At 38.4% G+C, this 19,987-nt stretch overlaps 1 protein-coding gene across 6 annotated transcripts in view; it reads right to left on the bottom strand.

Annotated features, from left to right (window-relative positions):
* Positions 1 to 19,987, bottom strand: part of ZNF385D (zinc finger protein 385D) — a 679,366-nt gene that overhangs the window by 96,793 nt on the left and 562,586 nt on the right. The window lies entirely within an intron of this gene.

Here is a 19,987-nt window from a genome sequence, read left to right as displayed (position 1 = left end):
TTATTATTCCCCAAATCTCAGTTTCTTCATTTGCAAAATTATTATAGAGAAGTCTATTCTTTACTTTGTGAGGATCAAACTGGACAAGCAAAACTTCAGCACCTTAAATAAAAACTAAATTTGAATGAGAAATTCTGGAGTCTCCATCCTGGTATTTGATTCAATATCTTTTCATCACATTAGAACCCTTTTGTGGAAGGAAGAGCTTTTTCTCTACCCAACTCTCAGACGTCCCCCCCCTTTGGGAACCTCAACTAACTGCCTCTATCAGCTCCAAGCTATACTAAAGGGAGAAGACAACATTAGTAGTCTTAGCAAGACAGGGAGAAAAGATGTTAGGAATGTTTTCATAATCATTTAGAAGAGTTATGTTAAAATAGACCCTCAGCATGAGGGAAAAAAAAGTTCGCTTTATGGGTATTTCATTTTAAGGAACTTGAGAAGTCTAAGCACCCCCTCCAGAGCCCAGAGGATACAAGATATAAAGTTGCCCTTCTCTGCTGTAGATACAGCTAAAGAAAAACCAAACAGAAGCAGATGATGGAGAGTCAGCTCTGGGGGAAATGCAGAAATACAGAGAACAGCTTATCAGCATGTCGGTAGAGGAAGAGAAAAGTAAAATAGGAAATGATGATGAGGAGATGAGGGAGGAAGGAATCCCTGATCCCCATCCAAAGGGATTAATGGATCTCTTTAGGGACTGAGAGGAGAGGTAAATGAATTTGTGAATATGCATGGTCATCTAATACATGATTTGTCTACTGGCAAGTGGCTAGATGTTCCCAACCTAATACTAGGGTTGTATGAAGGCTGTAACTCAGCTATGTTTTTTTTTTAATTTTTTAAAAATGTGTTATTTATTTTTGAGACAGAGAGAGACAGAGCATGAGCAGGGGAGGGGCAGAGAGAGACAGGGAGACACAGAATCTGAAGTAGGCTCCAGGCTCTGAGCTGTCAGCACAGAGCACGATGCGGGGCTCGAACTCACGAACTGTGAGATCATGACCTGAACTGAAGTCGGACGCTTAACCGACTGAGCCACCCAGGCGCCCCAACACAGCTGTGTTCTTAAAAGTTGGGGCAAAGAAACAATCCAGACTTGTAAGTAAGATGGAATACAGAATATCTGCTCTGTTATAAAGTAGGAGTAGAAGGGGGCAGGAAATCAATCCCTAACTCTTTGGTCTTCTTCCTCACCAATGCCAGTTCATCCCCCTTCAGTTGCTTACTGGGAACTTTCTTTGGGACTCTTAAGACTCAAGGGGAAAGGGTGGGATGTTATCAAGGTATCTTTTAGTTAAAACATTTTATCCTGCTATCATGGTACATTTAAAAGAAATAGGGAGCAAGCTATAGAGGTTTTGGAACCATTTCTTTTTCTTCTTCAAGTATTTTCATTCTTGTTAAGCTTACCTGAAAAGGCACATTCTAAGCGTATTTTTTTCCTTTAATTTTTGGTGGGAAAATAAAGTGTTTTTATTCTTGTTTTTGGTTTTAAATTTTATATATTTTTTAATGTTTCTTCTCATAATGTTATTTTATTTTTTTATTTTAAGTTTTAATTTTAATTCCAGTTAGTTAACATACAGTGTTCCATTAGTTTGTGGTACACGATATAGCAATCCAACACTTCCATACATCACCCTGTGCTCATCAGGACAAGTGCTCTCCTTAATTCTATCCCCCCCCCCCCATGTACCCTCTGGTAAACCTCAGAGCTGTTGTTTGTTTTTAATTAAATGCCCCGGAGGCTTGACTACCATCACACTTAGTTTCAACTCCCACTCTCTCATTTGCTCTATAATTCAGATCTGTGTCACATTTTCTCAAGACTTTTCAAGAAAACAGGAAACAAAACCACAGTTCAAACTGTCAAAAGATGTATCTTCCCTTTTGCCGTGGCTCCAGGCAAGCAGGATCTCTAATGATATTCAAGGACTTTGTGCTCAGAAGACCGGGTTCCACCTGCTTGCGGGCACAGGGAGTTTATGCAGCTTTTTTAAAAAATATTTTTAAAATGTTTATTTATCTTTGAGAGAGACACAGAGACAGAGTGTGAGCAGGGCAGAGAGAGAGGGAGACACAGAATCCGAAACGGGCTCCAGGCTCTGAGCTGTCAGCACAGAGCCCCGCGCAGGGCTCGAATTCACAGAACGTGAGATCATGACCTGAGTCAAAGTCGACGCTTAACCGACTGAGCCACCCAGGCGCCCCAATGCAGTTTTTTTTTTAAAGCTCAAGCTTCTCATTGGCAAAGTAGAAGTAACAATCCATGATTACCTGTTCATTGATGCTTGCGTCAAATGTTGTTATAATCTGCCCCATGTACTAAACTATGTGCGAGACACTAGGGCTGTGGTGGTAGAACAAAAAAAAGGGGGCGGGGTGGGGAGACAGACTCAGTCCCCGGGAAGCTTGGCATCATCATAAGGATTAAGGAGTCACTGAATTTAAACACATTAAATGCTCCATACATGATAGTTATATCTATGATTGCTCACGACACTGTTATTATTATGACACAGAGACCAATCCTGGTGCAGCTTATGAGGCTTTTAGGGGATTTCTAGATTTCCATTCAAAAAAAAAAAGAAAGAAAGAAAAGAAAAAGCAAAATGAGCAATTTGCTTTCAGATGAAGTGTGCTTCTCCCACACTAGACTGCTGTTAGAATAACCAAAATGTATTTGCATGCACATATGCATGAATCATATTAAACTGCCAGCATGTGACCACTTTGGACCTATAAAATTAGCAATTTCACATGGCCCATTCTAATGGCAGCAAGTGGGGATTGGGGGAGGGCATGAAAAGATGTACGTGGGAAGGAGAACACAGTGATGAATAGTACATGCTGCAAAAATTTCACTCTCTTCAACATCATATTTAACTAAATATAGATTTCTGATAATTAGATTTTAAAATATTCTTAAAAAGGGAACATTTTGGCTTCCTTCAGTTCCAATATGAATTCTCAAGCCTAATAGAAAACACTTTTAAAACAAGATCCTCGGGGTGCCTGGGTAGCTCAGTCAGTTAAGCATCCCACTTCAGCTGGGGTCGTGAACTCGTGGTCTGTGAGTTCGAGCCCCCGCATCGGGCTTTGTGCTGATAGCTCAGAGCCCGGAGCGTGCTTCAGATTCTGTGTCTTCCTCTCTCTGCCCCTTCAGAGACACACTCTGTGTCTCTGTCTCTCAAAAATAAATGTTCGGGGCACCTGCGTGGCTCAGTTGGTTAACTCAGCTGAGGTCATGATCTCACAGTTTGTGAGTTCGAACCCCGCGTCGGGGTCTGTGCTGACAGCTCGGGGGCTGGAGCCTGCTTTGGATTCTGTGTCTCCCTCTCTCTCTGCCCCTCCCCGGTTCACACTCTCTCTCTCTCTCAAAAATAAACATTAAAAAAAATTAAAAAAAATAAATGTTAAAAAAATTTAAATGACATCCTCTGTGCCCCATATCTGAAACAAATGCAAGTGGCAGTTGTATACAAGTTTGTATCTGTCAGTTATACACCAGATAATATTCTGAGTAAATATTCCAAATTGAAATATGTCCAGCAACTTCCAGCAATCTCCCCCTTCTTCTTCTTCCCATTGCTGTTCATCCTTCACCAAGTCATTCCAGCACATGTTGAGTTTATGCAACAGTTACTGAATGCCTACGATGGCCAGAAACTATTCAGACATCGTGTGTTCAAAAACACAGGTAAGGGAGTAAATCAAAGCACTTTACAAAGAAAAAGAGCCTGTGAGGTTCATTATCTGGCACTACAAAATATCACTACCCTCTGGTTTGGGAGTTCGAGCAACTGCCTCACTCAAGGTCCTGAAACTCGAGGGTTAAAGATCTTGCGATTCAAACCGAGTCTGTATTCCGTGAAGACGGATATAATCACTGCCATCAATTGACGAGTTATGCATAAAGCGATAGTGACAAACAAGGCCACAACCCATCACAGGTCCCTGAAATTACTGATGTAGTACCAAACCTCTAGCGAGTGAAAGAACAGGTGGCCCTCGCCCTGTAGGCTGCGGCTCTAAATCTTCCCAATGGACTGAGGAATAAGCACTTCACCATTTAACAGGAGCAGAGGAAGTCACTTCATCACCGGCCTGTCACATGAATTGCTGACATAAGAAACTTTTCCCTACCTAGAAAACCACAAGCACCGAGCGATTGCTTATCAGTTGGAAAATGCCTATTTCTCCTCCTACCACCCCTCTGCCGACCACTGACAGTCTCATATCTGGAAATCAAAGCCAGTTCTCTTTCAGGAACATTTTGGTGCTCTAAGCATCTGAACTCCAGTCATCTTGCACTAATCCTAAGCAGCAAACCTTTTGCGAATCTGTCAATGGCATATAAATTTACTTATAACTATTGCTGTGCATCTATTATCCATCTATATGACTCAAAATGCCAACTGTCTGATACCTGAACAGCAGTTCACTGGATATCATTTTTGAAAAATGTTAGGTCAAACCCACATCTATTATAGAAGATCTTGCGGCTTAGGATTAGAAAGAGAGAAAGAGAAAACCCAGAATCAACCTGTCAGTTACTAAGTCAAGCTACAAATTGCTCCTAGAACTAATTCCTACCTATATTTAAAGAAATAACTTAGTGACTCTGTATGCTTAACGCCTTTGGAACGCCTATTGGAAAGAAGAATCGGCCAAAAGGATAGAACACATTGGCAGGGGCCAATTAACATGCAATCATCTAACTGATGAAGAAAGATAAAGGAAGAATTGGACATTTAGCAATCCTTGCCACAGATATGTAATTTGTGATTTTGGAAAGACACCAAGTTTGATAAACATGACCATTTTGATGCCAGTATCAAATACAAGAAGGAAAGAAAATTAACTCTAAATCCTACTGTGAATCTGTTGCTTTGCTTACAACACTCCCTTTAAGCCTCAGTGACATCTTGCACAGTAGTGTTATCATCTTCATTGCACGAGAATCTGAGATTCATAGAAGTTAAACAAACTGGCTCAAAGTCATACAACAAATATGTGCTGAGACCGGATCAGCCTGATCCAAGGTCCCTTTGTCTTTCCATTTCATGAATCTGGCGCAGACAGTAACCTGGAAAATAACTCCTTTCTCATCTGAACTTGCATTTTGTGCACGAGGTGCAAAGCTGAAATGATGGTCTTGGTGATTTATCAAGGGATCATGCAAAGATTCGAACAGATTGCCACATCAACACTCTAGAATGTTTACTATAGCAGGCTTAAAATAATCCTCCCTCCCCTGCCCCTCTCCAAGCTCAACAAAAGGTAGTTTAGCTCTCTTACACAAAGAAACTGGAACTAAGCTCAAGCTCCCTCAGCAACAAATCACTCACATGCTGACCTGAGAAGGAGAGCTGGAGCACTGCTTTTACACCCGCCACTCAGTCAGATAAGCACAGCTGGGCTGAGGAGACCTCTTTTCCTAAATTCTGTTGCCAAGCTGAATTTTATGATCTTCACTGGCAGATGATCAAATACAAACTCTTAACTTACAGCCAAGTTATCTTACAGCAGCTGTTGGCAGAACTAATTTAGAATGCAAATCTAGCCCTTAATCTATGGGAAAACTGTTGCAGTGATGGATGGCTTTTGAAGCAATAGTTCATGAAAGACACCCCTGATGCCTTCTAGTATTATGGAAGGAGAAATATTTAGCTGCCATTTGTGTTTATTTGTTTTCTTTTGAGCAATTGCCTCTATAGGGCGAATTAGAGCCTCATGGAAAGAAGTCCAGGTGTTTAAATCTTCCTCAACTCTCTTTTCCACATAAATAAAATTGAGATCAGAAGACAGATGTGTAGACTGAGTTTCAGATAATGTCTTCTTAGGACCTCGGACTCTTTCATTTTAGGCTAAGTCATCCAGAGAACAAGGCAATGGGGATGTAACAATTTGCCTAGATTTTTACGCGATGGCAAGAAAGTAGGAAGGTCGGCACCCATCACTCTGCCTCTAAAGAATCCGGTTACTCTAGGTATGAATTATCAAATAAAGTTGATAATATTTTTTTTCTTTTTGTTCATTTAACTGCTGGTGAACAGTAACCCTGTAGAACACCTAACACTTAAGAGTTCCCTGAATCATCCCACAGCTGTGATCCTCATCTTTTCCATGGCACAAAATCTTAGAAAATATTCACTCCCGGTTATTAGGAAGTGTCATAGTATTCTATTGAGTTACTGAAGAAACCTGGGCTGCTGTAATATCTATGAAGATCTCATCTTATGGCAGCTGTCAAGAGTTGGGGCAATAGAAAAATGTATGTCTCTATCTGTTCCTGTTTTGTTAGGCACAGAGAATAATTATTGTGGAGCTTCAAGTCAACTCAAAGAATTGGTAGAATAAGAATAAAGGGAAAGTGCTCTAATGGGTAAAGAATTCGAAAAGGGAAGATACATCCACTTTGGGTTTTTTATTGTTGTTCTTTCAGCTTGGATTTGTATAGAGAGGAGAAAAGTTTGTAGTCTAAGTAATTTAACTTTGAAGATTAGGCTAGAAACTCTCTTTAACCCATGATGTACCTCTAACTAGTCACTTCCACATATGCTCACTGCTCCACATGAGCCGACATGCACAAAGGGAACAGCAAAGTGGCGCCACTGTTCATGTCTATTTGTGATCCCGCTTTGCCCTGACCAGATGCCACTGCTTGTCACCCGCTAGTTTTCTTAGATACATAGTTGTCTCTATTCCTGATATACATGAGTCTGTGGGAGATTGGGGCTTCCGTTGGGATTCGGAAAATACCCTGAAATCACTGGGTCTATTTTGGAGGCAGATCTAACATAATTTGCATAGTATTGAACACAGGGTGTGATTCCAACATTTTTACCAGATGAACCAAAAATGGGGAGCTGGAGCTGGATCTATTACAGTTAAATATTCCCGTATGTCCTCTAAGATGAGGTGCTGCTAGAGCCCTTGATCATCCTAAATCTTCCTGGGGATAAAACAGTGACAACTTATCTGGAAACAAAGCTCACTTCATTTTCATTTACCGTTCCCCTAACCTAACTAACATGTGGGTATTTACATCACTGACCATTCACCTTATTTGTGGATGCATTACATGATGGAAGGCCCTAACAATGTGTTTGGTATTAAGTTACCAAGCAAAGCCTGGATCCACTGTGAAGCCATCTAATGTCCTTGGACAGACCAAATATTTTGAAGTCAGAAAATAAAGCAAGCTCACAGGAGGGAGACCATATTTGTTCACTAAGGGTGAATGAACTAGGTCAAAGGGAGCTTCTTCCATCTCCCCTAAGAATGTCTCTGTTCCTTGTCATGGGACTTCCCTGGTTTGAGTATGAAAGAAGAGGAAATTGGGGGAGGGATGACATATCATAAAGCTTAGGTGAAATGAAGCTTCGACATCGATCTGTCTATCTATCTATCATCTATCTACCTCAGGGGAGCATCCTGATATTTACTTAGCCATTAACTTATACACTCAATAAATATTTATTAAGCACTACATATCAAGCACAGCTGTAAGTTCTTGATAAAACAGTGAATCAAACAGACAGTCTTTGTCCCAAGAGAGCTTATATTCTAATTGGCAGCGGACAATAAACATAATAAATAAGTAAATCATGAAGTATATTAGGATGTAATTAGTTCTTAGGGGAAAAACCATCAGGTAAGGAGAGGAGGAATGACAGGGGCTAAAATCCTAAACACAGTGGTTGCATCATGAGATGGTAATATTTGAATAAAGCTTTAAAAAATGTAGAAATCCGAGGAAAGGGAATTCCAGGCAGAGAGAGAGAGAGAGTCCATGCAAAGACATAGAGGTAAGAATGAGCCAGGTGTATTCTAGGTATAGTAAGAGCTGGTTTGGAACGAAGTTGAGGTAAGTGAGGTATTTGCATCAGGAGAAAAACTTAAGGGGATACTAAACAATTCAGGGATCGAGATGAATAATATTTTCATACTAATTTAAAAAATTAAATATTTAATATTTAAAAAAATTAAAACCAAAACAAACAAAATCTATTGTGGACAAAATATCCAAATTAAGTAAGACAGGATCTGACCCCGTACTTGTACAACCCTGCCTCACTCGCCTGGTTCCAGTAAAAATTTATCTACAAATATGGGTGGCCAGCATAAAGACCACAGTCTGCCAACTTTACCTCTTTACTATTGCATTTCATATTCATTCTGATTACTCACTTTTTTAGCAACCCTTATTAAAGTTTGTGCCTGAGTGCCTCAATTGCCTTACTCCAGTCCCGGCTCTGCAAAAGGGGCCAATGTGTGTGCAGAAGAGCAACTGAGGGGGTGATGGGAGGAGAAGAGGTCAGAAAGGCTCCCGAAGTCCATATTTCATAGAGTTGGTGAGCCAGTCTAAGGATTTTGCCTTTTAATGTAAGGGGAACGTGCCACATTGGAGGATTTTAAACAGAAAAGCCATCTGGTTTCAACTTACCAACTTAAAAATGTTGAGTAAAAGGAGTAGAAGCTAAGAGAATAATTAAGAGGATGTTTGTAATCATCTAAATGAGAGTTGATGACGGTGGCTTGGACCAGTGTGGTAGCAAGAAGGTGGTGGAGAGGTCAGATTCTGGATATATTTGGGAGGTAGAACTAACATAATTTGTGTAACATTGAACATAGGGTGCGGGATAGTAAGAAAGGGTGATTTCAATATTTTTACCAGATGAAACAAAAACACGGAGCTGCCATTATCAGGGAAATGCAGAAGGGAATGGGCCTATAGTTACGAACATTTTCAATCTGAGTTATCTCTTAGCTAACCAAGTGAAAATAGTAACTAAGCCATTGATATTCAAATATGAAGTTGAGGAAGAGATTTCAGCTGAAGAAACAAATATGGGTGCCATTTTGAAATCAACATAATTAACTTATTCCTCTCCTCCACCTCCAGATACTGAAGTCATTCTCCTGTAAACCAGAATTGAGAAACTTTTTATAGAGAATACATCTCTTCATGAGATAGAACTACATTAGGGCCTACTCTTTCAAGGTTCTTCAGCGATACAGTGGTTTGTTTAAAAACAACAAAAACCCCACACTGATTTCTATACCTTTGGTGGAAATACCTTTGATACAATCTCTGTTTTCACTGAGCTTTTAATTCTCAGCATTTTTTTTTAATTTAAAGATTGACAACATGTTTCAAATTAGAGATTACATGGTAAAATTTTAGTAACTGGATCCCACCCCAAATGTCTCACTTTCCAAAATCTGCATTAAATTTTCTGCCAACATGAAATGTGCCAACGAACCACAATGTAACTAAACATATCCACCCAGAAAACACTAGACAAAAAGAAGGAGAAAACTCTCTTTGAGTTATTCAAAATAAAGGTCTCTCCTTTCATATCAGCCTCTAATAAATTGTAATGAATTTTTTCAGACAATCTGAGTGTTTTATGAATATATAAACACAGCCCCTTCTTTGGGGCTGATGCTCAAAGTTTGGCATTAGGTTATACGCTGTGGCTACTGTTTAAAAGTAAAAAAAGTCATATGGCAGGCTAAGACGCCAAGTTCTTTGTGGCAAACCATTTGACTAGCCTCTCTGGGCTAAGAAGAGATGAACTATTCTGACCTCTTCATTATAACATCCAGTGTGCTGACTGCTAATAAAGAGCCACAACAGTGGGTGCATATATTCTCGTTAATTGTTAAACCTGCATAATGACATAGCATCTCTCGCCCGAAGCGATCAGCTCCTATCCTGGTAAGAGAGCCAAGACAACAGATCTATCAGTGAACCAGCTTGAGCTGTTAGCTCAGCCTTTAAAAACCAAACCCCATTTAGTGTTGTGTGGTTTATATGCTTCTGCATGGATCGCTTTCTTGTTAAGGGATGCCATTTGCCCTCATTTTGTTTTGGGGATTAAAATAAGAACTAATAATACCTGAATATCGGTATCAAAAGAAAGCAGCAGTCTCTCTCCTACTGTTGTCCTATTACACACAAAAAATAGAAATACATCATTATCATAGGAAGTCCAGCCACACAGGAAACTTTAGGTTTTTCTAATTCATCCTTTTTAAGGGAAAGGCATGAAATCTAATCAAATCTGCATTATTTTGTAAGTTCATATTCCATTCAGTTTTCTTTATACTTTGCACTCTAAACGTTAAAATATCTCTTATGCTTCTCTAAATTATTGTTCTGGATTTTATAAAGTAATAAAACACAACAAAATGCAATAAAAAAAGAAAAAGTATCTTTGTGGGATGCACTGAGGACATATTAAATGTTTATTTAATCATGTGTTTATTTTAAATACTTTATGAAATCAATAAATATTTTACCATGATGTTCTATCATTGCTGTAGTACTTATCTGAACATGCTCCTGTTTTAAGAAATAGAAGTTGGCTTAGAGAAATAAGAAATAATTTTACTTCGCATAACATATATTGCAGACACAGCAAAGAGTAATGCTGAGTTTGAGCAATTGATTTTAAAACATTTACTTCTCAATGTCTTTTTAAACCATGAAGATAGCTACTTAGTGTTACTTAAAATAAGATGAAAATTAAAGATAAATATTCCCTAGCCCAAGCCAAAACATAAAACAAAAAACCTAACTTAGGAAACCATTAAAAATCAACAAAATTAGACTTGCAAACATTCTACTAAAACATATGCTAAACTGTTTTTTTACAGAAGTCCTGAATATTCATTGAATTATGATTCGCGGGATTTTAATTTCTACAATGACTGCATTAAGAACGGAAAAAAAGTTGATATGAAAGTAAGGAAACAATAGATCATAAGCTACTATTTGAATTAAGAAAGCCAAAGCATGAACATAATAACCGTATCGCACAAATGATCGAGCAAACCTTGAGAGCTATTTCAGGAGAATATTTCATAGGAGAAAGCAGAGTTAAAGTTAGACATGACAACTCAATGAGACCCAAATGTAAATGATAAAACCGGCGACAAAAGCCTTGAAGGGAAACGCTTTCCCCATCGAGGGATGATTTGTACTGGCCTCCAGGTGTAATATCATGTGCACTGATGAGCTGATCAACAGAACAGAACTTCTACCCAGCTGTAATCAAGAGTGATTGATGGTTGGGACAAAAAAGTTGATTATCATGACAAGTTCGCTGATGCAGAGAAAATAAGCCCTGCCTGGGAAATGGATAAAAAACCTGTTAAGAGACTACCTTCTGAAACCTTATTTATAAAGGCATCTGAGAGAAGGTGTAAGTTGTACAGACCGATCTGATATCCCGATAAACCTGGTAAGAATAAATTTTCCCTACCTCCACCTCCACAGATTTCCTATGGAAGGAATTTAAAAGCTCATTTAGGCCCAATAAATAGTAAACCACATACGCTCAATGTTACCCGGGCAATTCTTAAAAGTTCTCTCTCTGCTTCTCAAAGTATTACTGAAACATCACAGGTGGACGCAGAAAATTAAACTTGCATAGCACACCAGGCCTCCGTTTACCCTCCGCAGATCCCTCCTCACAAGGAATAAGCTCCCCAAATGACTGCAACCTTTACCACTATCACATTCAATTAACATCAAAACATAGATTTGGACTGAGACAACAGATCCCAGAGGCAGTATTTAGCATCTACAATGAGGTTTGGCAGGCTTCAAAAAGGTGAATCTGGGCCAGAATGGTGGGTGTACAACAGTGTTCTAAAACAGTGGCTAGATTATACAGAGATCTAGAGAGTACGAAGGAAGGCATCCATGTTTTTCAAGTTCTGGTTCTAATGTCATGTAAGAAATTCTAGCACCGTAATCCTAATGCAGTGTGTAATTTATAGCATGCCTGGTACAATTTCAATCTCCTGAAGCTCACGGTAAAATCAAATGGCCACTTTTAAACTGGTCATCATAAGAAACTTACTGTGAAGGAGATAAAATGAATGGATATGTACATCTCATCTATAAGGAAACTTTGGCCCTGTGGACCCTTGAAAAAGGTACAATTACTCTAGTTAATTAATACAGATAACAAGAGTCCGTGAAACAGACAACAGATAGCAACTGTTAAGAAAGCCAGGATACAAAGGGCTACAAAACTCAAAATGACAAAAGAATAGACACTAACATAAACTACCTTTTTCTTAAATTCCTTTGCTCTTCTGCCCAGAAACAAATCCCTCTACTGTCCTAGTTTCCAGGGTCATGGCAAAACTGATGGTTTATTAAATGCTGAATAAACTAAAATGAAATATAACAAAAAGGACAAGGGACCTGACAAATACTGACTATAATATATGGAAAGGGATGAACAAATTTCATTTCTGAGACTTTCAATTATTGGTGATCATTAATCCAGTTTCTACATTTAGTTTCCCCAAGTACTGTTAGTGCCCTGTAATAGATTAAGAAGTGCATATACTTGTAAAAAGAGATACAAAACGATTGGTGACATTTATAGTAGATACGCATATCAAGCAATTTCTGGGCAACCAGGTTACATCAAGGATTTTCTATTCCATGGCCAAGAAAGGCATCATTAGCCAGTGATGAAGTTACCGGTGTACCCTGAAATGTTCAGGGTATAATCATAACGTTAAAGCTGGGAGTTTTTGAATATACCTTTTTTTTCCAAATTACCTAAAAATCAGAGATTGCTACAAGGCAAGGTTTCAAAGTCATGAGAACCAGTTTCAAGGCTGTGCTCAAGTCTAGTCCCATGTATTTATCTCCCTTTAAAGTCAAGCGAACTTTCATTTTTAGGTTATAAAGAACAGTTGCTTAGGATATGACTCCTGTATTGCAAAGGGATCAGGCACTGGGGAAAAGGCAACCTAAACTATGTTTTATCAAAATGTAGCAATTATTCTAAATGTCCTCAGTGAAGCTGAAGCGTATACCATCCTGGAGCCTCCTGTTTCTACCTTAATTTTCTTACGATAGCAATAAAGAAAAATGTTTCTAGTCTTGAGCATTGCATTCAATTATTTGTTAAAAATTCATCGAGTGATAGCCAAGACTTGTAGAGCTTTCCTAACGTTAATAGGCTTCCCTGCTTCATCTTTGGGGCACACACGGACAACTGTCAGTTCGTTTAATTGGAAACACACCTCTTGCGTCGCCACATTCTACCTTCCCCATATTCTGCCCTTTTATGCTTCGCTCATGTTTAGTCCTCTTCTGAAAACTCTGCCTTCAGTAGGTGTCGTTGGATGGAACAGACTCTCAGCACAGATTCTCACGTGCTCCTTCAATATTCGGTACAATCACATTGCCCCTCAAGTGGGACTCAGTTTGGAAATGTGTTTCCACATTCCAGCAATCTGTACTTCTCGCAAGCTAGCAATGAGTGTGTCTACCTTGATTAGCTTCTGTAGTGGGTGTAGAACTTATGTGACCAATTGCCTCAGTTGCAAACTGTCAGCTGATGCCGGTACAAATCCCAAAATAAATTTCCCTTGGGGCATGTCACCTGGTATGACAAATAAAAGCACTATGCTGGACGTAAGGGCTGTTTCCAGCCCCACCAGCTATTTCAACAGCTTAGAAATGTTGGACAAGCCAACTCGTATTCTGACCTGTGATTTTGCCATCTCGACAATCTCTAAAACGGACAGAATGACTTCTTAGACATCTCGAAGTCCTAACACACAGCAATTCTTTGAGGTGCTCACAGTCCTCTATAGAAATACAAATATTACTTCGATTACCAAAGGTTATGTAACACATCTACTCATACCTTTAAAAAAATTTGTAATGTTTATTTATTTTTAAGAGACAGAGCATGAGCATGAGCAGGAGAGGGACAGAGAAGGAGACACAGAATCCAAAGCAGGCTCCAGGCTCTGAGCTGTCAGCACAGAGCCCAACACGGCGCTTAAACCCAAGAAGTGCAGGATCATGACCTGAGCCAAAGTCAATGCTTAACGGACTGAGCCACCCAGGCGTCCCAACATCTACTCAAATCTTAAATCAACTTCTCTTTCTAGAGACAATGCTCAAGTTTGCCATGTCTAGGAGAATCTGATACAAAAGTGAATTTTATTATTTTGTTTTTCTTTGTTTATAAAGGGAAAAAAAATAACTAGAGAAATAGGGACTCTTTTACAAAGAGTTCTCTTTTCTCAGTCCCTTACCCTTCATTCCATCCACAGATGAAACTCTGGAATATCAAAGCCTGATTCAGAGAGTCCCAAAATATCCCAATGTTGAAGTTTTATTTTTAAAAGCCTGCCAAAGAGGCACGATGCTTAACTAGGTGCCTGTGCTCTTGACTGGCTCATTTTCTCCTGAAATCTCTAACAGCCAGACCCAATATTTTTTGCCTGGTCCTTCTGTTCCAAGTTTTGTTTTCTGAGAATTCCTGACAGAGCTGTGGGCTCCATTCAGGAAGTACAAGCTGGTGAGGCTGAGCGATGAAATGGGGCCCAAATGCACACTCAGAGCACAAGCCTTTCAAAAGAGATGTCTCAGGCGTTCGTTTCAAATGCAGCCAAACCTACAGCTCATCACCACATGCCCCAGAGCCAGTCTCTCACACGAGGGTGACGCGACAGTGAAACTAAACCTCATCAGGCCCCGGATGTGTCTCCTCTTATAGAAGCTGAATGGCCCTGTCACAGAAGTACTTTTGAAGAAGAAAAAGCACCCAGTAGGAAGGCCACAGTGCTCAGCCCAAACCTCTAAATAGCTCTGTGAGTCCTGAAGACTAACAGGAGACACTGTCTTATGAAAGAGAGGTTTCAAAGCTGCCTGCAATTTAATTTCTAAGTGGGTCCCCCAGCAAATCCTTTGGGACTTAGCAGCAGCAGCAACAGACTTAAAGAGGTTGAGAACTGCTAATAAAGCAGCTTTGTCACTGACAAGTTGACCCTGTGGTTTTTAAAAGGTAAAAGGTAAAGATTTATGAGGAGTGAGAACCTCAAATCAACACAAAAATACACTAAACACAGGCACTTTCAATGGGGTAGAGCCCTTTAAGTACTTTTCTTGAAGATAGATCTTTTCAAACTTCAGTATTTCTTAAGAAATAATTTAACAGGGGTGCCTGGGTGGCTCAGTCAGTTAAGCATCCGACTTCGGCTCAGGTCATGATCTCACAGGCTCAGGTCATGATCTCACAATCTGTGAGTTCAAGCCCCGCGTCAGGCTCTGTGCTGACAGGTCAGAGCCTGGAGCCTGCTTGGGATTCTGAGTCTCCCTCTCTCTCTGACCCTCCCCTGCTCATGCTCTGTCTCTCTCTGTCTCAAAAATAAATAAAAACACTTTAAAAATAAAAAAAAAAGTAATTTAACATTCAGAGAATAAAATAATGATAACCACATTATTCATCCCATAACACAAAAATGAAGTTTCCATTTCATTTGCTATACAGTTTATAATCTGATTGCCTACATGTTCTATTTTATAATTCTTACAACATGGCTAGAAGGGATGGCTATTAATTTTAAATAAGATGATAATGGGTCCTGTAAGTTCAACAAAGAGCCCCAGGACATGTAGCCAACAAAAAAGAAAAAAAAAGGGCAGATCTAGACAAGAGGTTATCTAAATTCTGATCCGATGATTTCCCTACCATCACATCAGCTTCTCTGCTGCATGCTGTACCCCCATGCATACAATTTTACTAACCTTCTCCTAGGACATGCAATAAAATGCTGAAATCTGAATGAGGCAACAATATCTATGAACTCTGCTGGGCATGTTTTGAGACTGGAGACACAGCCAGAAATAGGCAAGAAATATTCACGAAATTGCATCAAAGGCCTTCAAAATGGAATTTATAATTTAGGACAAAGTATGTGATTTAAGAGCCATAATAAGATAGTCCATGCAACAATTCCTTTTTCCTTTATAAACTTTAAGCATGCTCATAAAGGAAATTTGGAAAATAAAAGTAGAAAGAAGAGTAGTTCTTCAACTCCAGTACAACCACTATTAGTTTTTTTTTCTCTCCCTCTAAGCAGTATTTCCTTTTAATATCAACCCCCATAAATAATACAGATATAAATATTTAAAAGGTGTTTCTTAAGATATGATGTTACAAATGTTTAATCATCTAATTTGGTCATTTGATAGGAAAAAAAATGTTCCTTTTAGCAACTTCATCATTATATTGCCTCATTTGGCAATATAACAGAAGTTAACACGAAGATATAAATTAAATTCAGATGTATTGCTTAACTCCACTACATTTCTGGGATCTAAAATGTAGAAAAATAATAATGATTTCTATCTTATAATACTGTTGAAAAATATATCAATTATATTGGTCATAATCCCAAGGTTCCCCTTTGAAGGGGTCCAAGAGCTCCAAGATGGTTTTCCCCTCTGACTTACAAAACAGCCCCTTGACATAATTGATGCTTGACAGTCCTGAGTCATAAATGACATGTTGCTACTACATTATCTCTCAGTAATTTGCATCTACATTGAAATTTTCACGGTGTTTATGATTAAATTGTGTGACTGAATATGGGTGATGCCATTTGAGTGTACTCACAAGCACTTGTGGGCAAGGTCTCACCCAGGCGTAGATGACCTCTACAACAGCAGTCACATCCAGTTAGTTCCAAGAAGGAAGGAGCCCCTATGCCTTCTCTCTGGGAACATGCAGATCTCCAGCCACACCATTACCATAGGATTGGCTGGAGACTTTGGATGGACCTGCTACTCTGCCTGGACCAGAAAGACCAGAAACAGTGGATGAGTGTGGACGCTGACTCTGTGTGGCCAGTGACTGGCCAGGTGGCCCTTGTATGTCTCCTATATTCTCTGCATCTCAGTTTCCACATGGGAAATCAGCAAATATTTTCTTCTGTCTCTAACATATTATGAAACATTAGTGTCAGGAGGTTAATCGTAGGGACTCTTAGATGCTACAACCTAATCATTCTTTAGTTTGGGGCCTGAGACCTTACTTTCCACTCTTATACATAGTCATCAAGTAATCATTCTGTATCTTGCTAAATAACCTTGTGTCCATACTGGTCCCGCTATAAGTTGTCTTTCAAAGGTACACTTAATGGCTTGCCCAGGTCAATGGTAATTTATGCTTATTTTAAGATGCTGATAAAATAATTGGACAATTTATAATCTTTTGGTCTTTAACTGGGAACTTTTTGCATAACCTCTATGTGTGTTTCATGTAAATGTCAAGAAAAGTTTTTTTCAAAGAAAAAGCCTACGCCAGAAGAAAGCAATCTCATTTAAAGTACATACAGTATGATATGCCATTTAAAAAGATATCTCCAGGGCCAAAAATAGAAAATGTACTGTACAGGAAACAGCAATGGCATAAAACCAAACCCCACAGTTTATAATATGAAGGGTTAAAAGATAAATAAAAGCATAGAGGGAAGGAAATTGAATTTTCATGATGCGGAGATGAAAAGAAATACAAGCTATTATTTTCATTGGAAAGGGAAGAATCTTTGAAATGTAAAAAGGTTCATAAGGCAAAAATACTTTCCTATGTGATTAAGGATGCAACCAAGCATACAAGTAAATTACGGTGTTACTTTTTCAGAATAATTCTACGTTTAATAATGGAAATAGGACAATAAATTCCAGATTTACCTGGAAGGAGTAGATGCAGTTGTAACGGGATTATAAAGCCTTTTTCCTGGGATTAATAGGGTCAAATGTGACATGTATCTACATCTATCTAGAAAACATTTGTATTTTCTCTTAATTTAGAGATTATTTTCTTATATGTGGATGAATGGATGATAAATACAATTGATCTTGGCATTCAGTACTGAATATTTTATAAAACTGCTATTTATGGATATGACCAGTCAGTAGTAAACAAATCTCGTATTTCCTGCACATTAGTTTCCCTTATTGACATAATAACGCTACAGAGACATTTTTAAGTCTCTAAGAGAGTTTCCACTCCTGTATTTCAACTTTGCAATAATTATATTTTGTTTGTAAATCATAGGTAAAATGTTGCTATGTCATTTATAAGATCAATAACATTGGGTCTTCCTGTTTTTGTTCATCTGCAATTTTAAAAATTAACACTGTATAGAGAATTTATATTTAAGGTTCAAGATAAAAATGTAAAAGCAATGAATTCACATGTGTCCAGTTTATATACAGCAACAAAAGTATACTGGGTAATTACCTGATAAATTCAAGTGGCCATAAAATTCAGTTCAAATCTAAGCCAAACGTCTGAATGAGTATCCATGCTAGGCAGAATAATGGTATTTAAGTCCTAATCCCTGGAAACTATGAATACGTTTTATTATATGACAAAGGGGGATTAAGTTAGCAGATGGAATTAGGTTGCTAATCAGCTGATTTTATAACAGAGAAATTATCCTGGATTATCCAGATGAATTCATTGTGTTCATCAGGGTCCTTAAACATGAAGAAGCAGTCAGATAAGTGAAGGTCAGAGTCATTCAATGTGAGAAAGATTCATCTGGTCATTGCTTGCTCTAAAGATGGAAGGGAGTCATGAGCAAAGGAAACAGGGTGACCTCTAGAATCTGGAAAAGAAAGGCAAGGAATTGAATTCTCCCCTGGAGCCTCTAGAAAGAACATAACCCTGCCAACACCTTGCTTATAGCACAGTGAGGCCCATTTCTGACTTTTCCCATCTAGAACTGTAAAATCACACATTTATGTTTTAAACCACTGTTTGCCATGGTTTGTTACAGCAGCAATAGCAGATAAATGCAGTACCATCTAGTGAATGGTCAAGTCTACAATTGTGTAATTATGGCCCAGACTGATTAGTCTAACTTCTCCAAATACCTTGGCCATTTTCCTTGGACCACATGTCATGTACATACCTGAAAACAAAACCGTGAGAATGAGAAGCAACTGTCCCCAATAAATACATACTGATTTCTGTATCACCTTGAAACTTCATTAGCAAAATAAGTTGCTATTCTCTCATCAAGAAAATAAAACGAGATTACATTTTATAAAACAAGATGACATTTTATAAGAAGAAACTATTATGTTAATGTTAATGCATACCCAGTAGTAATTCTAAAGACTCCAAATATGACTTTGATAGCCATCTACAGAATTAGGAACATTCAAAACAGAAACAAAAACAAAAACAAAAACAACAAAAAAAGGAACATTTGTCTTTAAGCTGTGAGTGACCCATAGCTGGAGAGAACCAACTAAAGACCGAGCCTGGATGTGGCAGATGGTTTTCTTAAATTTAGCAGGAGATTGGGTTCAACGAGCTTGAAGTGTCTTTCTGATTCCCAGTTTACAGGAAGTTTACTTAACACAGAGGAAAATATTGACAGTGAAATTGTTGGCAGGAGGAGATATTGAAATAGCCCCCATTAGATGTAAGAAGCTGACAATATGGCTCCTGGGAGACTTTTATATCATTATCTGATCAGTTCCAAAGTGAAATATCGATACAATTTAAGAAGGAAAGAAATCGAGAAAGAGCCACTTAAAATAGCAATTACAGAACTATATGATTGCTTGTTAAATGTTTAGAAATGATCAAAATTGCAACTTTTGAGTTCAGAACTCTAATTTACAAGTCGAGAGGACTCTTTCTTTCTTCCTTTTTTTACAACAGTTGGAGGAGATTATTATATACCATTTATCAGTTGAAAAGATTTTCTGTTATTAAATTAAACTATGGCAAATGTCTTAAAATTCAAATCCAATCAAAGCACTCAGTATTTTAAAACAAACAACAAAACAAAACAAAAACCCCTAAACCGCTCTTTAAATAAAATGCCATATGTCTAGTATACCCTTTTTTTATATCTACAAATACCATTCAGGTGCTATGCTGGCAATCTACTCTTTTCTAAGCCAACAGAAGAAATATTATAAAACTACCTGATGATTTTACTATGAGTTCATAAGATAGTAGCAATCCTTAAACAAAATGAAACATCCTCACAGAAAAAAAGATGCTTTATTACTGTCATGTCTATTTTCTGTGCCTGATTACTTTGTATGCTCTTCTCACCATCACAGCCCCTACAGGACCCACTTGCCTAGAAAGATGAAATTTTCGAAAGCCTA

The sequence above is a fragment of the Prionailurus viverrinus genome, chromosome C2, assembly GCF_022837055.1.
Source record: "Prionailurus viverrinus isolate Anna chromosome C2, UM_Priviv_1.0, whole genome shotgun sequence".
NCBI classification, from domain to species: domain Eukaryota; kingdom Metazoa; phylum Chordata; class Mammalia; order Carnivora; family Felidae; genus Prionailurus; species Prionailurus viverrinus.
Note: the sequence above shows the minus strand (reverse complement) of the source record. Positions and strands in the feature narration are given on the sequence as shown.